We start from the raw sequence: 17,749 nt of genomic DNA on the forward strand, positions 1-17,749 counted from the left end.
TAAATATGCTCATCAGAGGAAGCATTAGCAAAGGAAAGTTAACTGAGTGGTCAGAGGCTGAGTAGAGTGTGGATCAAAGGACGAGGAGTGAGCCTTATGGAGGCTAAATGAGGCCAATCGCAGGAGAAGATGGGGAGAAGCTAGCGTGTAAGGAGTCTAAGGAGGAGAGAGAAATATTGAGGTCACATCTTAGCTGAGGAAACTACACGTATAGTTTCAATCTTGGAGACAAGCTCTCATTACTTGGCATGAGAGTTGAAGGTTGAGAGGCAGAGGAAAGGGGGAGGGGGCAGAGATAAAAATTACTATAGCAAACAGACATCTTGTGAGCTGCATGTGGCTTTTTGTTGCTGTAATGCAGCTTCTTCTCCTATTGCAGTGATGGACTGAAGTATAGCTTCCGGTTATCCTCTCAGCATTTGGCTGAAGTGGCAAATGTGACCAGATGTTGATTTTCAGCTGCACTTATCATGCGTAGTGCAATGATGAGGAGCTGGAAACACTGCAGTCAAGTGTCTTCTGCTGGGAGATGAACGTGCAGGAAAAGATCATCCACCTGCACTTGATATTATGTCAACTGACTCCAGCAATTGCAATCAAATGGAAGGAGGGAAGAATAGGAAACAGTGAACAAATTGGTGTGCATTCTTAACTTCAAGTTTCGCTAAAACTTGTTACAGTAATGTTGTGTGTGTGTGACATTAACAGCCGTGATTTAATTTGCGATTTTCAGATCAAAGAAAAGGTGAAACAAAATTATGAAAAAAGATACAGGCACTTCTTTGGAAGAGCATGGATTGCAATGCAACTTGAAGCAGCAAAACTTTTTTTTAAACTGGGGAATAATTTACATGAAAAAAAATAAAAGCTTCAAAATAAGTATGTTTTCCTGTAGTATGTTGAATGTAAGCCTGAGGGTAGAGCATGCAAACTGTCAGCACTGAGCTGACTGTTGGCACTGAGCTCCGAAATGGAGTCCTCAGCCTCCAGGCTACTTTAAGGTACTTTTACCGTGATGTAGTGCCATTGACTGCATACGCATCATTCTTGTCCAATTGCCTGTATTCCTGAACATAAATAACCTTACCACTGTACAACTAACTGCAGAGACTCACTTATAATTGCTGTTCTCCTAAGACCCAAATTGTACTCCTTTATAATACAAAAGAACAAGACTTCTGACTCTTCGTCAGATAACATGTTCTTTTTCTGCATCTTAGCTTTGAAAGGCTTACGGCTCTGGCACTAAAAGGGGAATAGGACCCTCTGCTAAGCTTCTTAGTGACAGAATATGCCTAGCTGTGCCAATTAAAACACTTGCCCAGATTCTGAAGATTTTGAAACATGTCAAATATGCCTAGTGAGCAGGTGGCAAGGTGCTCAATTTGGTTTTTGACTTCTTGTTTTGCAAACTTTTGATTTCAATTTTTACATCTTAATTTTCAAAGTGCATAAACATAGTGACCCAGAGAATGGATCGTAGAAGGAGTTCTCATCCATTTTCATTGCAAGTCTGTATTATCATTACGAAAGAACTTGCTGCCGACATGAAATAATGTCGGAGAGAGAAGCTCACCAAGAAAAATTATATCCAATATAATAGTTGAAACTAGGCACAGAATAAGATGAAGTCATAAAATATCAAACCATCATCTAAATGTTCCAAATTAAACTGAACACTTTACACTTGACTTTTTATAAATATGTAATGTTTTTCAACTGTATATAAAATTTAAATTCATCGTAATTGAAGCCTGGGGAAAATATCACAAAAAGACACTACACATTGCTAAAATGGCTCCCATGACTTTAGCTGAGCTTGTGCAGTGCATATTCACCCTTTATCACTATAAAAACTTTGTGATGTTAGATATCATGTAATAAAATTGATCATTTTGTAACTTCCCAAAAAACTAATCACTAGGTCATTTCCAAGCTGACAGAACAAGAAACTAAATAGAAACATGTTGCTACGTATCACCCAAAACTGTACCGTCAATTTAGTATTTTTATTTATATATTGAGCACTTGTAGATTTCAATGGCATTTGCAGTTACTCAGATATCTTCTGACCCCGGCCATTAGTACAAAATTCAAAGTGAAATGGAAAAGTAACAGTGTAAGGGTTGATTGGTAGAGAGGCTGATGAATGATAAGTTCAACATGCGATAAAAAACAAGATTTGTTCAACGGCGATGGTGTCAAGAGCAGTGCATCACTCTTTCATACAATTACTTTCAACGGTCACCAAATTGATAAAATAATTATGCATCACGTAACAGCTGTGAACTTCTGAGAACAACTTTCATAAGGGCAAACTATAGGCCACAGCTAGAGTACTGCATGCAGTTTTGGTCACCACATTACAGGAAAGATGTGATTGCACTAGAGACGGTACAGAGGAGATTTACGAGAATGTTGCCTGGACTGGAGAATTTTAGCTATGACGAGAGATTAGATAGGCTGGATTTGTTTTCTTTGGAACAGAGGAGACCGAGGGGGGAGACCTTATTGAGGTGTATAAAATTGAGAGGCCGAGATAGAGTGGATAGGAAGGACCTATTTCCCTTAGCAGAGGGGTCAGCAACCAGGGGGCATAGATTTAAAGTAATTGGTAGGGGGTTTAGACGGGATTTTTTTTCGCCCAGAGGGTGGTGGGGTTTGGAACTCACTGCTTGAAAGGGTGGTAGAGGCAGAAACCCTCATCACATTTAAAAAGTACTTGGATGTCCACCTGAACTGCATCATCATTATTATAGGCAGTCCCTCGGAATCAAGGAACACTTGCTTCCACTCTTGGAATGAGTCCTTAGGTGGCTGAACAGTCCAATACGAGAGCCACAGTCCCTGCCACAGGTGGAATAGACAGTCGTTGAGGGTAAGGAAGAGTGGGACTGGTTTGCCGCGCGTTCCTTCCGCTGCCTGCGCTGGTTTTCTGCATGCACTCGGCGATGAGACTCAAGGCGCTCAGCGTCCTCCCGGATGCACTTCCTCCACTCAGCGGTCTTTGAACAGGGATTCCCAGGTGTCGATGGGGATGCCGCACTTCATCAGGGAGGCTTTGAGGGTGTCCTTGTAACGTTTCCTCTGTCCACCCTTGACTCGTTTGCCATGAAGGAGTTCAGACAATGTGGCCTGCCCAGCGGAGCTGATCAACTGTGGTCAGTGCTTCAATGCTGGGGATGTTGGCCTGGTCGAGGACGCTATTGTTGGTGCGTCTGTCCTCCCAGGGGATTTGTAGGATCTTGCAGCGGCATCGTTGATGGTATTTCTCCAGCGACTTGAGGTGCCTACTGTACATGGTCCATGCCTCGGAGCCATACAGGAAGTGCATAACCTACAAGGCTACGAATCAAGAGCTGGAAAGTGGGATTAGGCGAGAGTTCTTTGTCGGCTGGCACAGACACAATGGGCCGAAATAGCCTCCTTCCGTGCTGCTAATTTCTATAGCATTTGCTTTGAAGCAAGAATTTACTGCATCATTTTCACAAATGTTAACTAGCAAATGATAAGCCTAAAACCAATATGAACTTTTGACTTTTTTAAAAATTGAATATTCTACGATTTACTTATATATTTACCAACGTTGCAGTGTTATCAGCTGGAATATTTTAACAATCTACAATTCATAGCAATTTTGTCTCGTATGTAGTTTCTTTGGCCCCAAGTTTTCACATGATTTGCTCCTGATTTTTAGAAACAACTGGTATAGAACGGAGTATCTTAGAAATCGGAATTCTCGTCATTTAGTTTGCTCCAGTTCTCGTCAGTTAGAACAGTTTCACTTTGGAACAGAATTTTTTATCAAAAGGGGGCGTGTCCGGGGGGGGGGGAAGGGGGAAGGAGATGGGGGGGGGGGGAAGGAGATGGGGGGGGGGGGAAGGAGATGGGGTGGGGGGGAAGGAGATGGGGGGGGGGAAGGAGATGGGGGGGGGAGGGAAGGAGATGGGGTGGGAGGAAGGAGATGGGGTGGGAGGAAGGAGATGGGGGGGGGGGAAGAGATGGGGTGGGAGGAAGGAGATGGGGGGAGGGGAAGAGATGGGGTGGGGGGGGGGGAAGGAGATGGGGGGGGCAAGGAAAGGAGATGGGGGGTGCGGGGGGAAAGGAGAAGGGGGAGGGAGGCTGAACGGGCCGGGCCCGAGACTTCGGGCAGGGCCCGTCCCCAGCACCAGATTTACTGGTAGGTGGCGTTGGGTCGGGTCGGGGGGGGGGGCATGGGTGGTGGGAGGGAGGTCGGTTCGGTTCGGGGGATGGGAGGGGGAGGTCAGGTCGGGGAGAGGGAGGTCAGGTCGGATCCAGTCCGGGGGCGGGGGAGGAGCGGGAGTCGGGTCTAGTTAGGGGGGGGGGGGGGGGGCCCGGGAGTCGGGTCGGGTCGGGTGGCGGGAAGCGGGAGTCGAGAGGAAGCAGGAGCTGGCCGTGGGAGGAGCCTGATTCACGCAGCCCCAGTGAGGCCATTCGGCCAGGGCTAGGGGCTGCGTGCTTCGGCCCCTCCCACACAGTTTCGGGCGCCTGGAGCTACTGCACTTGCGCGCCCACTGTAGCGCGCCTGTGCAGAGGTCCCGGCACTGTTTTCAGCGCAGGGACCTGGCTCCGCCCCCTACAGCTCCTGCGGCGCTGCGCCGAGGGCCAGAGGACCTGCAGGGAGGTGGAGAATACGGAGGGTTTTTTTAGGCGCACTTTGTGGCGCGAAAAATGGGCGTCCAGGTCGGGACTGCGCCGTTCTAGGCGCGGCTCGAGACTTGGCCCTTGAAAAGGACATACATTTATACCTTTCTGTCATTGCAACTCCTTTAATAGTTAGCATGTTATTCCAATTCATCTGCTTATCCGAGACTCATCAGCAATCAAAGCCTCTGTTGCTGTAGCTGGAAGATGCTTACTTTTCAAGCACCATGTATACCTGCCAAAACAATTTGCAACAAGACTGGCATACTCATTTGTCTACTTGCTCAAGGCTTTCAAGTTGTTAATTATTTCTAAAATTTTAAACGCTATCCAACAATAGTTGTCAAAGAATGCAATTAGGATCCAGCATGCAAAGCTCTCCTCTAAAGAAGAGGGTCCCACAGGGTCTATCAGCAACTTCCATCATTCCTATGAATCTCTTCGATGATCCATCTGGCAACAGATGGTCCAGCACAGTTAACTGTTTGTGGTGCAGAATGCACTTGTTCAAGCCTGTATTGATATTGCTAATGGGAATAAGCTCCCAGTCAACTGAGATGAGGGACTAAACAGTATAGAAACATAGAAAATAGTAGTAGGTCATTCGGCCCTTCGAGTCTGCTCCGCCATTCAATATGATCATGGCTGATCCTCTATCTCAACACCATATTCCCGCTTTTTCCCCATGCCCGTTGATGTCTTTTGTTTCTAGAAATCTATCTATCTCCCTCTTAAATATATTCAGTAACTTGGCCTCCACAGCCTTCTGTGGTAGAGAATTCCACAGGTTCACCACCCTGAGTGAAAACAATTCTCATCTCAGTCCTAAATTTCCTACCCCGTATCCTGAGACTGTGACCCCTTGTTCTCGACTTCCCAGCTAGGGGAAACATCCTCCCCACATCCAGTCTATCCAAACCAGTCAGAATTTTATATGTTTCAATGAGATCCCCTCTCATTCTTCTCAACTCCAATGAATACAGGCCTAGTCTTCTCAATCTCTCCTCATTCGTATGGTGTGTGAAATGCCCTATTACACAAGAGTGCTAAAATGGCATGAAATCTTTCTATTTAAAAGCAGCTTCCTTGTTAAACCACATGTCCCACTGTTTCCAGGACTGGTGCCAACATGTGTGTCTGGAGGACAGAATGGAGAGAAACCCAAGAAGAACACAACAGAGTAAAAGGTTTTGGTCAGTGCTCATTTGACTACTGTTGAATCATCTGATGATGGCACAAATGCCAAAGTATTCATTAATGGAATGAGATATCACAAGAAAGAAGTTGCATTTATATAGTGTCTTTCACAACATCAGGATATCTCAAAAGCACTTTGCAGCCACTTAGTGGGAAAGCGGGTTGTGTAGAGGGCACAGAGAGGCTGCAAAGAGATTGAGATAGGTTAAGCAAATGGGCTAAGGTTTGGCAGATGGAATACAATGTCGGAAAATGTGAGGTCATCCACCTTGGGGGAAAAAAAAACAGTAAAAGGGAATATTATTTGAATGAGGAGAAATTACAACATGCTGCGGTGCAGAGGGACCTGGGGATTCTTGTGCATGACTCCCAAAAAGTTAGTTTGCAGGTAATCAGGAAGGTGAATGGAATGCTGGCCTTCATTGAGAGAGGGACGGAGTACAAAAGCAGGGAGGTCCTGCTGCAATTGTCCAGGGTATTGGTGAGGCCGCACCTGGAGTACTGCGTGCAGTTTTGGTTACCTTACTTAAGGAAGGATATACTAGCTTTGGAAGGGGTACAGAGACGATTCACTAGGCTGATTCCGGAGATGAGAGGGTTACCTTATGATGATAGATTGAGTAGACTGGGTCTTTACTCGTTGGAGTTCAGAAGGATGAGGGGTGATCTTATAGAAACATTTAAAATAATGAAGGGGATAGACAGGATAGAGGCAGAGAGGTTGTTTCCAATGGTAGGGGAGACTAGAACGAGGGGGCACAGCCTCAAAATACGGAGGAGCCAATTTAAAACCGAGTTGAGAAGGAATTTCTTCTCCCAGAGGGTTGTGAATCTGTGGAATTCTCTGCCCAAGGAAGCAGTTGAGGCTAGCTCATTGAATGTATACAAATCACAGATAAATAGATTTTTAACCAATAAGGGAATTAAGGGTTACGGGGAGCTGGCGGGTAAGTGGAGCTGAGTCCACGGCCAGATCAGCCATGATCTTGTTGAATGGCGGAGCGGGCTCAAGGGGCTAGATGGCCTACTCCTGTTCCTAATTCTTATGTTCTTATCTATAAATTGTGGCACTGTTGCAGTAAAACACAGCAACCAAATTGTCCTTGGCAAGATCCTAAAAAATCAATGAGATAAATGATCAGATAATTTGTTTTAATGATGTTGTCTGAGGGATAAGTGTTGGCCAGAAATTCAGGAAAGTCCCCATCTCTTAAAATCGTGCCACAGGATTTTTTTACATCCACATGAAAGAACAGACAGGGCTTCTATTTAATGTTGCATTTGAAAGATGAAGGAAGGCTGGACATGGGTCATCTGCCCACTCCCTTCTCGACCTTGACTATATTATAAAAAGTTATTTACATACAGCAATCACCGATGCACAGGCTTCCGACTAACTTATCAGAAATGTTCCATGTAATTCTTTTTGAATGAACACAAGCACTGCTGCTCAACTCCTAAAAAGCACCTACTGGGAACAATGTCTATTAAGTGCTCGATTGTTTTAGAGGAATCAGACAATTAGGTGTTTGCCACAAAACATCTGCAAACTATTTCTGCCTATTCTGCACACTGCTAACTCATTCATCACCCATACTGCCATCCGTTATCATCATAAGTGGTCCCTCGAAACGGGGATGACTTGCTTCCACACCAAAATACGATGAGTTCACAGGTCTTTCAATGAAGGACCCGAACTACATCCTCAAGGATGGAAAATGCCTGTGTGTGGAGCTTTTTTTTTAAAAAAGGTGTGCCCGTCCTCCACACTGCTCACTTCGTTTATACCTATATTAAGAGGACGCAGCTTTTTGCACTTGCAAAAAGCTCTGATTGTCTCGGGTAGGCTTACATGATCGCATGACCTGATTTATCCTCCAAGGGGACAAACCACACCCAGAAGTTTCTCTGGAATGAGTAATTAGAACCACCCAGCCCAAGATCCGAGTGACTTTGTAAACTGTAATTTGAGCCATTCTGACTTCAGACCAGTCATGAGAGCCCTCCCCCATCCCAAGTTCCTGCTCCACCCCAGCCCAAGTTCCTGCCCCATCCCAGCTCCCTGCCACAGATGGGGCATTGTGTACGGGTCACAGATTGTTAACGGGTTTATTGGATATGAAGCGAATAGTGACAGGGTCGTGACTTCCGGATTTCATCCACTCCAATGATGTCCCTGGTCACACTCGCACCGAGCTTTCTACGAAATCGTGTGGGTGTGAAGGGGCTTGGAAGAATGTGATCAGTCTTCCCAGAGTTCCCTCTCTCCCCTCCGATCCTGTCGTGCACCCCCCAGTCTCTCTTGCTCACCCTCCCTAGTCTCTCCCTCCCTCCCTGCCCAACTCCCTCGTCTCTCTCTCTCTCTCTCCCACTACCTCTGATGTTTTCTCTCCCACAGAATGCCGCAAAAATGTTCCAAATAAACCCAAAAAAAATTGGAAGCAGCTCCAGCTCCACACGGCTCATGGTTGGATTGGCCCCACTTCTGACTTCCTTGTATGGCGCACTGCGCATGCGCGACGTAATCGAGGGCCCATGCTCAAAAAGGGAGCGGAGTCCAATGCGCTTATGTACAGAAGGACGCACAAAAAACTAGTGCAAATTGTCACTGATATTGAGACAAGCTTATAAGTGACCTGTTACAATTCCATAAAAGGGGCACTTGCAGTTGTCTGTGTACTTACACCACTTATATTAAGAGGGAGTGTGACAACAATTCTCCTACATTACATCTGCCCCCAGTTTGGTCACCACATTTATCTACATGTGGAGCTTAAATTAATGAGACAACATTTTCGACTGTTGACTTCTGACTTTCAACATTAACCACAGTAGACTTTGAGTTCGAACAAAAAATATTTTTTAGTTCTTTATTCCATAACCTGTAACAGAGCATTTCACTTCAGATAAAGATGACATCACTTTATAAATAACTGTTTTTGAGACTTTTGCTTTTCTTCCTTCCCAACTTTCATCCTTCTTTTAATAATTAGGATATAACAAGAGCATTTTTATATCCGTTATAAACACATCCCATCCCTGCAATGAGAGCTACTGGCCATCAGTCTCACTTCTTCAGCCAGAACAGCATGGTCCACATGATGCCCAGTAAGAAAGCTTGTTTGCCTTTACAGCAACGGGTTGGAGTACAAGAGCTAGGAAGTCTTGCTACAATTACATCGGGCTTTATGAAGACCACAACTAGAGTACGGTGTACAGTTTTGGTCTATTTACGCAAGGAAGGATGTACTTGTCTTAGAGGGGGTGCAACAAAGGTTTAGGAGATTGATTCCTGGGATGAGACGGTTGTCTTATTAAGGGAAATTGAGTAGAATGGGCCGAAAGAGCTCAAATTTGGCCCGCCCCTTTTCTCGGCGGACTTACTGGGGATGCGCCGCTTTTCTCCGTTGATAAGTGCACCGAAAAAAACACTCCCCACTTTGGCCGCTGTCTGGCCTCCGCGCAGCGTGGCCAGTTGGGTCTTGGGCGGAGCCAGCGTCCTGTGCTGAAAACATAGCAAATAGGTGCAGGAGTAGGTGAAGGATCAGCCATGATCTTATTGAATGCCCCTGCACCCCCATTCAATAAGATCATGGCTGATCCTTCACCTCAGTACCCCTTTCCCGCTTTCTCTCCATATCACTTGATCCCTTTAGCCGTAAGGGCCATATCTAACTCATTCTTGAATACATCCAATGAACTGGCATCAACAACTCTCTGCGGCAGGGAATCCCACAGGTTAACAACTCTGTGAAGAAGTTTCTCCTCATCTCAGTCCTAAATGGCCTACCCCTTATCCGAAGACTGTGTCCCCTGGTTCTGGACTTCCCCAATGTTGGGAACATTTTTCCCGCATCTAACCTGTCCCGTCTCGTCAGAATCTTATACGTTTCTATGAGATCCCCTCTCATCCTTCGAAACTCCAGTGTATAAATGCCCAGTTGATCTGGTCTCTCCTCACACGTTAGTCTTGCCATCCCTGGAATCAGTCTGGTGAACCTTCGCTGCACTCCCTCAATAGCAAGAACGTCCTTCCTCAGATTAGGAGACCAAAACTGAACACAATATTCCAGGTGAGGCCTCACCAAGGCCCTGTACAATTGCAATAAGACCTCCCTGCTCCTATACTCAAATCCCCTAGCTGTGAAGGACAACATGCCATTTGCCTTCTTCATCGCCTGCTGTACCTGCATGCCAACTTTCAATGACTGATGAACCATGACACCCAGGTCTCGTTGCACCTCCCCTTTTCCTAATCTGCTGCCACTCAGATAATATTCTGCCTTCGTGTTTTTGCCACCAAAGTGGATAACCTCACATTTATCCAAATTATACTGCATCTGCCATGCATTTGCCCACTCACCTAACCTGTCCAAGTCACCCTGCAGCCTCTTAGCATCCTCCTCACAGCTCACACCGCCACCCAGTTTAGTGTCATCTGCAAACTTGGAGATATTGCACTCAATTCCTTCATCCAAATCATTGATGTATATTGTAAAGAGCTGGTATTCCAGCACTGAGCCCTGTGGCACTCCACTCGTCACTGTCTCCCATTCCAAAAGGACCCGTTGATCCTAACTCTCTGCTTCCTGTCTGCCAACCAATTCTCTATCCACGCCAGTACATTACGCCCAATACCATGTGCTTTGATTTTGCACATCAATCTCTTATGTGGGACCTTGTCAAAGGCCTTTTGAAAGTCCAAATACACCACATCCACTGGTTCTCCCTTGTCCATTCTACTAGTTACATCCTCAAAAAATTGCAGAAGATTTGTCAAGCATGATTTCCCTTTCGTAAATCCATGCTGACTTGGACCGATCCTATCACTGCTTTTTCATCCTTAATAATTGATTCCAATATTTTCCCCACGACTGATGTCAGGCTAACCGGTCTATAATTACCTGTTTTCTCTCTCCCTCCTTTTTTAAAAAGTGGTGTTACATTAGCTACCCTCCAGTCCATAGGAACTGATCCAGAGTTGATAGACTGTTGGAAAATGATCACCATGGCATCCACTATTTCTGGGGCCACTTCCTTAAGTACTCTGGGATGCAAACAATCAAGCCCCAGGGATTTATCGGCCTTCAATCCCATCAATTTTCCCAACATAATTTCCCACCTAATTAGGATATCCTTCAGTCCCTCGGTCCCCTAGTACAGCCGGAAGGTTATTTGTGTCTTCCTTCGTGAAGACAGAACCAAAGTATTTGTTCAATTGATCTGCCATTTCTTTGTTCCCCATTATAAATTCACCCGAGTCCGACTGCAAGGGACCTACGTTTGTCTTCACATATCTATAGAAGCTTTTGCTGTCAGTTTGTGTGTTCTTGGCAAGCTTCCTCTCGTACTCTATTTTCCCCCTCCTAATAAAACCCTTTCTCCTCCTCTGCTGAATTCTAAATTTCTCCCAGTCCTCTGGTTTGCTGCTTTTTCTGGCCAATTTATATGCCTCTTCCTTGGATCTAACACTATTCTTAATTTCCCTTGTTAGCCACGATTAAGCCACCTTCCCCATTTTATTTTTACTCCAGACAGGGATGTACAATTGTTGAAGTTCATCCATGTGATCTATAAATGTTTGCCATTGTCTATCCACTGTCAACCCTTTAAGTATCACTCGGCAGTCTATTCCAGCCAATTCACGCCTCATGCTGTCGAAGTTAGCTTTCCTGAAGTTCAGGACCCTAATTTCTGATTTAACTATGTCACTCTCCATCTTAATAAAGAATTCTACCATATTATGGTCACTCTTCCCCAAGGGGCCTTGCACAACAAGATTGCTAATTAGTCCCTTCTCATTACACATCACCCAGTCAAGGATGGCCAGCTCCCTGGTTGGTTCCTCGACATATTGGTCAAGAAAACCATCCCTAATACACTCCAGGAAATCTTCCTCCACCGTATTGCTACCAATTTGGTTCGCCCAATCTATATGTAAATTAAAGTCGCCCATGATAACTGCTGCACCTTAATTGCACACATTCCTTATTTCTTGTTTGATGCGGTCACCAACCTCACTATGACTGTTTGGTGGCCTGTACACAACTCCCACCAGCGTTTTCTGCCCTTTGGTATTCCGTAGCTCCACCCATACCAATTCCACATCATCCAAACCAATGTCCTTCCTTATTATTGCATTAATTTCCTCTTTAACGAGCACCACCACCCCGCCTCCTCGTTGGAATGTTGGAATCAATTATTAAGGATGAAATAGCAGCGCATTTGGAAAGCAGTGACAGGATCAGTTCAAGTCAGCATGGATTTATGAAGGGGAAATCATGCTTGACAAATCTTCTGGAATTTTTTGAGGATGGAACTAGTAGAGTGGACAAGGGAGAACCAGTGGATGTGGTGTATTTGGACTTTCAAAAGGCCTTTGACAAGGTCCCACATAAGAGATTGGTGTGCAAAATCAAAGCATATTGTATTGGGGGTAATGCGCTGGCGTGGATAGAAAATTGGTTGGCAGACAGGAAGTCGGGATAAACGGGTCCTTTTCGGAATGGGGAGGCAGTGACTCGTGAAGTGCCGCAGGGCTCAGTACTGGGACCCCAGCTCTTTACAATATACATTAATGATTTGGATAAAGAAATTGAATGTAATATCTCCAAGTTTGCAGATGACACTAAACTGGGCGGCGGTGTGAGCTGTGAGGAGGATGCTCGGGTGATTTGGACAGGTTAGGTGAGTGGGCAAATGCATGGCAGATGCAGTATAATGTGGATAAATGTGAGGTTATCCACTTTGGAGGCATTAACACGAAGGCAGAATATTATCTGAATGGCAGCAGATTAGGAAAAGGGGAGATGCAACGAGACCTGGGTGTCATGGTAAGCTGACATGCAGGTACAGCAGGCGGTGAAGGCGGTAAATGGCATGTTGTCCTTCATAGCTCGGGAATTTGAGTATAGGAGCAGGGAGGTCTTACTGCAATTGTACAGGGCCTTGGTGAGGCCTCACCTGAAATATTGTGTTCAGTTTTGGTCTCCGAATCTGAGGAAGGACATACTTGCTATTGAGGGAGTGCAGCGAAGGTTCACCAGACTGATTCCAGGGATGGCTGGACTGATGTATGAGGAGAGACTGGATCAACTGGGCCTTTATACACTGGAGATGAGAAGGATGAGAGGGGATCTCATAGAAACGTATAAGATTCTGACGGGACGGGACAGGTTCGATGTGAGAAGAATGTTCCCGATGTTGGGGAAGTCCAGAACCAGGGGACACAGTCTTAGGATAAGGGGTAGGCCATTTAGGACTGAGATGAGGAGAAACTTCTTCAGAGAGTTGTTAACCTGTGGAATTCCCTGCCGCAGAGAGTTGTTGATGCTAGTTCATTGGATATATTCAGAGGGAGTTAGATATGGCCCTTACGGCTAAAGGGATTGAGGGGTATGGAGAGAAAGCAGGAAAGGGGTACTGAGGTGAAGGCTCAGCCATGATCTTATTGAATAGGGGTACAGGCTTGAAGGGCCGAATGGCCTACTCCTGCACCTATTTTCGATGTTCTATGTTTCTCTTTTTTACTTCTTTTATTTTGTAGTTTAAGCTTCCATGAATACTTCTGTTGTATAGTAAATTAACTTTGTAAAGTTTGTCATCTGGTGTCCTGTATAGCTGTTTGATCTTATTCACATTCTTTAGTCAAGTCATTTTAAATTCTGCTGGCCTCCGATGTACCTACCTGCGCTGATTTCTTAACTCTCCGCAAGGATTATCATAAGTGGCCACATACTCTGGCTTAAGTAGATTTGGAGTAACTATGAGCTGGCCAAAGTGGCCGAGATAGCTAAAAACTGGCGTTGGTGGCTGGTAACACCCCCTTTTGAAAAAAAAACGAAAAAAAAAAAAATCCTAACTAACTTACACTGCCGCAAATTGAATGTGCAAAATGGGGATTTTTAAGATATTCCAGAAAAATCAAGTTGCTCCAAAAAAAATATGGAGCAACTCCAGGCCAATTTTGAGCCCATATGCTCTAGAGTTTAGAAAAATGAGAAGTGATCTCATTGAAATATATAAAATCCTTAGAGGGCTCGATAGGGTCGAAGCAGAGGGGCTGTTTCTCCCAATCCCAAAGTCGATAAATAGTGGGCATCATTTCAGGATAAAGGGTCAGCCTTTTAGGACTGAGAGGAGGAGAAATTTCTTCATTCAGATGGTTGCACATCTTTGGAATTCTCTACCCAAGAGGGCTATGGATGCTCAGCTATTGAGCATGTTCAAGACTTAGATCGATACATTTTTGGACACGAAGGGAATCAAAGGATATTGAGATAGGGCAGGAAAGTGCAGTTGAGGTCGATCACCAGCCATGATCTTATTGAATAGCAGAGCAGTCACGAGGGACCATATGGCCTACTGTTGTTTCTATTTCTTATGTTCTGATAATGTGCAAACTGATCATACTTTTTTTTTTAAAGTCCTCTCCTAGTTCAGCTATGACTCAGTTGGTAGCACCCTCACCTCGGAGTCTGAAGGTTGTGGGTTCAAGTCCCATTCCAGGAACTTGAGCACATAAATCTAGGCTGACAATCCAGTACAGTACTGAGGGAGTGCTGCACTGTCGGAGGTGCCGTCTTTCAGTAGAGACATTAAACAGAGACCCTGTTTGCGCTCTCAGGTGGATGCAAGAGATACCATGGCACTGACCTGGCCAATATTTACGCTCAACCAGCAGCAAAGTACTGCCATCAAACTCGTAGGCTTGGCACTGATGCTCCCAAGCAGAAGCACGTTTATCTCTAACTCAAACCTGTGACCAACTAGTTGTAAGTCAGATATGGTCAACTGTCTCAGCTATTAGGCTCCTAATAAGCTATTCTCTTTTATTAACAATGCTATCAAATACTCAACTGTTATAAGTCATCACAAAGTCAGAATCAGAACAAAATGGATGGTGATACAAAGACGAGATAGTCACTAGAGTGATTGAAAGCTTGGTCGAAGAGTTAGGGTTATGGAGGGATTTAAAGGAATGGAGTGATGAATGGAGTGATGAATGGAGTGAATTCTCGAGCATGGGGCTTAGCTAACTGAAGGCATGGTCGTCACTAGTGAGAAGAAACAGGTTTGGGGAGTTGGGGAAGGGGGTGGAAGAAATTTTCGGAGTGGACGAGATTAGAGAAAGGGAGGAGAGACCTCAAAAGGAATTTAAACACAAGGGTGAGAATTTTAAATTGAAGGCGTGTGGGAAAAACAGTAACTTATTTAGGATACGGACAGAGCTGACAACAAACATCAACACTGGGGAGTTCATACGGCACCAGATTTGAATTCATATTTAACTGTACAAGGAAGTTGCATATACAATTAAGACAACCTCTCCTCATCAATTTGCTTGCCACAAAATGAGTAGCTGATTTACTGCTGCACAATTCTTACTGTGCATGCTTAACTGCAATGGTCAATTTTATAAAACTAGTTTCATACTGAATACTTTAGTGGATGACAGTATCAGCTTGAGTATGGCTATATGTACTTCAGGTATGTAAATACAGAAAAATATGCTGCAATACAGTATAAGCTAAAAGTATTCAATTGATATGCATTTGCGCCACACAAGTGCCAGGCAATGACTATCTCCAACAAGCGAGAGTCTAACCACTGCCCCTTGACATTCAAAGGCATTACCATTGCTGAATCCCCCAGCATCAACATCCTGGGGGTCACCTTTGACCAGAAACTCAACTGGACAGCCACATAAATACTGTGGCAACAACAGCAGGTGAGAAACTGGGTATTCTGTGGCGAGTGTCTCACCTCCTGACTCCCCAAAGCCTTTCCACCATTGACAAGGCACAAGTCAAGAGTGTGATGGAATACTCCCTACTTGCCTGGATGAGTGCAGCCACAAGAAGCAGCTCAACACCATCCAGGATAAAGCAACCCGCTTGATTGGTACCCAATCCACCACTTTAAACATTCACCCCCTCCACCACCGGCGCACCATGTCTGCAGCGTTACCATCTACAAGATGCACTGCAGCAACTCGCCAAGACTTCTTCCACAGCACCTCCCAAACCTGCAACCTCTACCACCGAGAAGGACAAGAGCAGCAGGCGCATGGGAACACCATCACCTGCAAGTTCCTCTCCAAGTTACACATCAACCTGACTTGCAAGTATATCGCCATTCCTTCATCGTCGCTGGGTCAAAATCCTGGAACTCACTCCCCAACAGCATTGTGGGAGTAGCTTCACCACACAGACTGCAGCGATTCAAGAAGGCAGCTCATCACCACCTTCTCAAGGGAAATTAAGGATGGGGAATAAATGCTGGCCTTGCCAATGACATCCACATCCCATGAACGAATGCAACATTTTTTTTTTAACACCTGAACACCTTGGGCCCAAATTTCAACTGGTTTTGCTCCCATTTTTTTTGAGCAACTAAGTTTTTTTTGGGACTATCCTCGAAATGTGAGGAGAGACTGGATCGACTGGGCCTGTATTCACTGGAGTTTAGAAAGATGAGAGGGGATCTCATAGAAACATATAAAATTCTGACGGGACTGGACAGGTTAGATGCGGGAAGAATGTTCCCGATGTTGGGGAAGTCCAGAACCAGCGGACATAGTCTTAGGATAAGGGGTAAGCCGTTTAGGACTGAGATGAGGAGGAACTTCTTCACTCAGAGAGTTGTTAACCTATGGAATTCCCGACCACAGAGTTGTTGTTGATGCCGGTTCATTGGATATATTCAAGACGGAGTTAGATATGGCCCTTGCGGCTAAAGGGACCAAGGGCTATGGAGAAAAAGCAGGAACGGGGTACTGAAGGAATGATCAGCCATGATCTTATTGAATGGCGGTGCAGGCTCGAAGGGTCGGATGGCCTACTCCTGCACCTATTTTCTATGTTTCTATGAAATTGCAATTCTCCACATTTAGTTTGCTCCAGTTCTCGTGAGTTCGTTCAGTTTCGTTTTAGTTCAGTTTTTTTTCAAAAAGGGAGCATATCCAGCCACTTTCGCAAGTTCAGACTGTGAAAAGTTACTCCAAACTAACTTAGAACGGATTAAGTGTCCACTTTTGTATGCCACGAAAAACCTTGTGTAGAGTTAAGAAATCAGCGTAGCTAGCCAGAGATTTGGGAGGGGCGGAAAAGAGTACGAAACACCTTCACTTTTAAAAATAAAGAACCATCATCAATAATAAATGATAAAATCAATCAATAAATCAATGAATAAAAAAAATTAAAAAATCAATGTCAATAAATAAGAAATTAAAAGTTCCTACCTCACCTACCCGTTCGGGAGCACCGGGAGCCCTCCTAATCCTCAACTGAAACTTGGGCCTATAGTGTGTAGACTTAAAAGGCTCCTCGTTACTTAATACCCAAGTGTCTATTTTGGTCAAGTGCATTAATTGTGCATTTATACTGCAGTTATTGGTTCTAATCAGACAGTGGCCCATTTATAATGCCTGGCGCAGACGACAATTCCCATGTCCAAAAGAACGCACTTAATATGTTCTTCCAGCTGGTATAATTTACATTTTTAAAAAGCACAGGTCCAAGTATCCGCATTGTCAAAACATTTAATACAACTCCAGAACAGTTTAAAAGTGTTTGAATTCAGATCTGACATTGCACTGGCATTACATGCCAGTAATGTCAACCAGTGCAAGACTGCCTCCCTTAGACTCCAGAATGGCGTTGGGTCACAACTCTGGAATTATACTGCAACTTCAATGCCATAGAGAAGCAGTTTTTGCTTTGCAGTAATGATGAAGTTCCAGAATAAATACACCATTAGTTATACCATACTTATGAAAACTGTTCCTACCATGCAATGCAATATTCAGTGGTTTATTTCCCAGCAAACTGACACTCGAGGTAATTTATCCCCATCATACTGTTGGCACATTATACTTAAGATGTAA

At 44.7% G+C, this 17,749-nt stretch overlaps 1 protein-coding gene across 4 annotated transcripts in view; it reads right to left on the reverse strand.

The window, feature by feature from the left end:
- LOC139265595 (cohesin subunit SA-2) overlaps window positions 1-17,749 on the reverse strand; it is a 186,358-nt gene that overhangs the window by 146,329 nt on the left and 22,280 nt on the right. The gene's annotated exons all lie outside the window — the stretch shown is intronic.

The sequence above is a fragment of the Pristiophorus japonicus genome, chromosome 6, assembly GCF_044704955.1.
Source record: "Pristiophorus japonicus isolate sPriJap1 chromosome 6, sPriJap1.hap1, whole genome shotgun sequence".
Classification (NCBI taxonomy): domain Eukaryota; kingdom Metazoa; phylum Chordata; class Chondrichthyes; family Pristiophoridae; genus Pristiophorus; species Pristiophorus japonicus.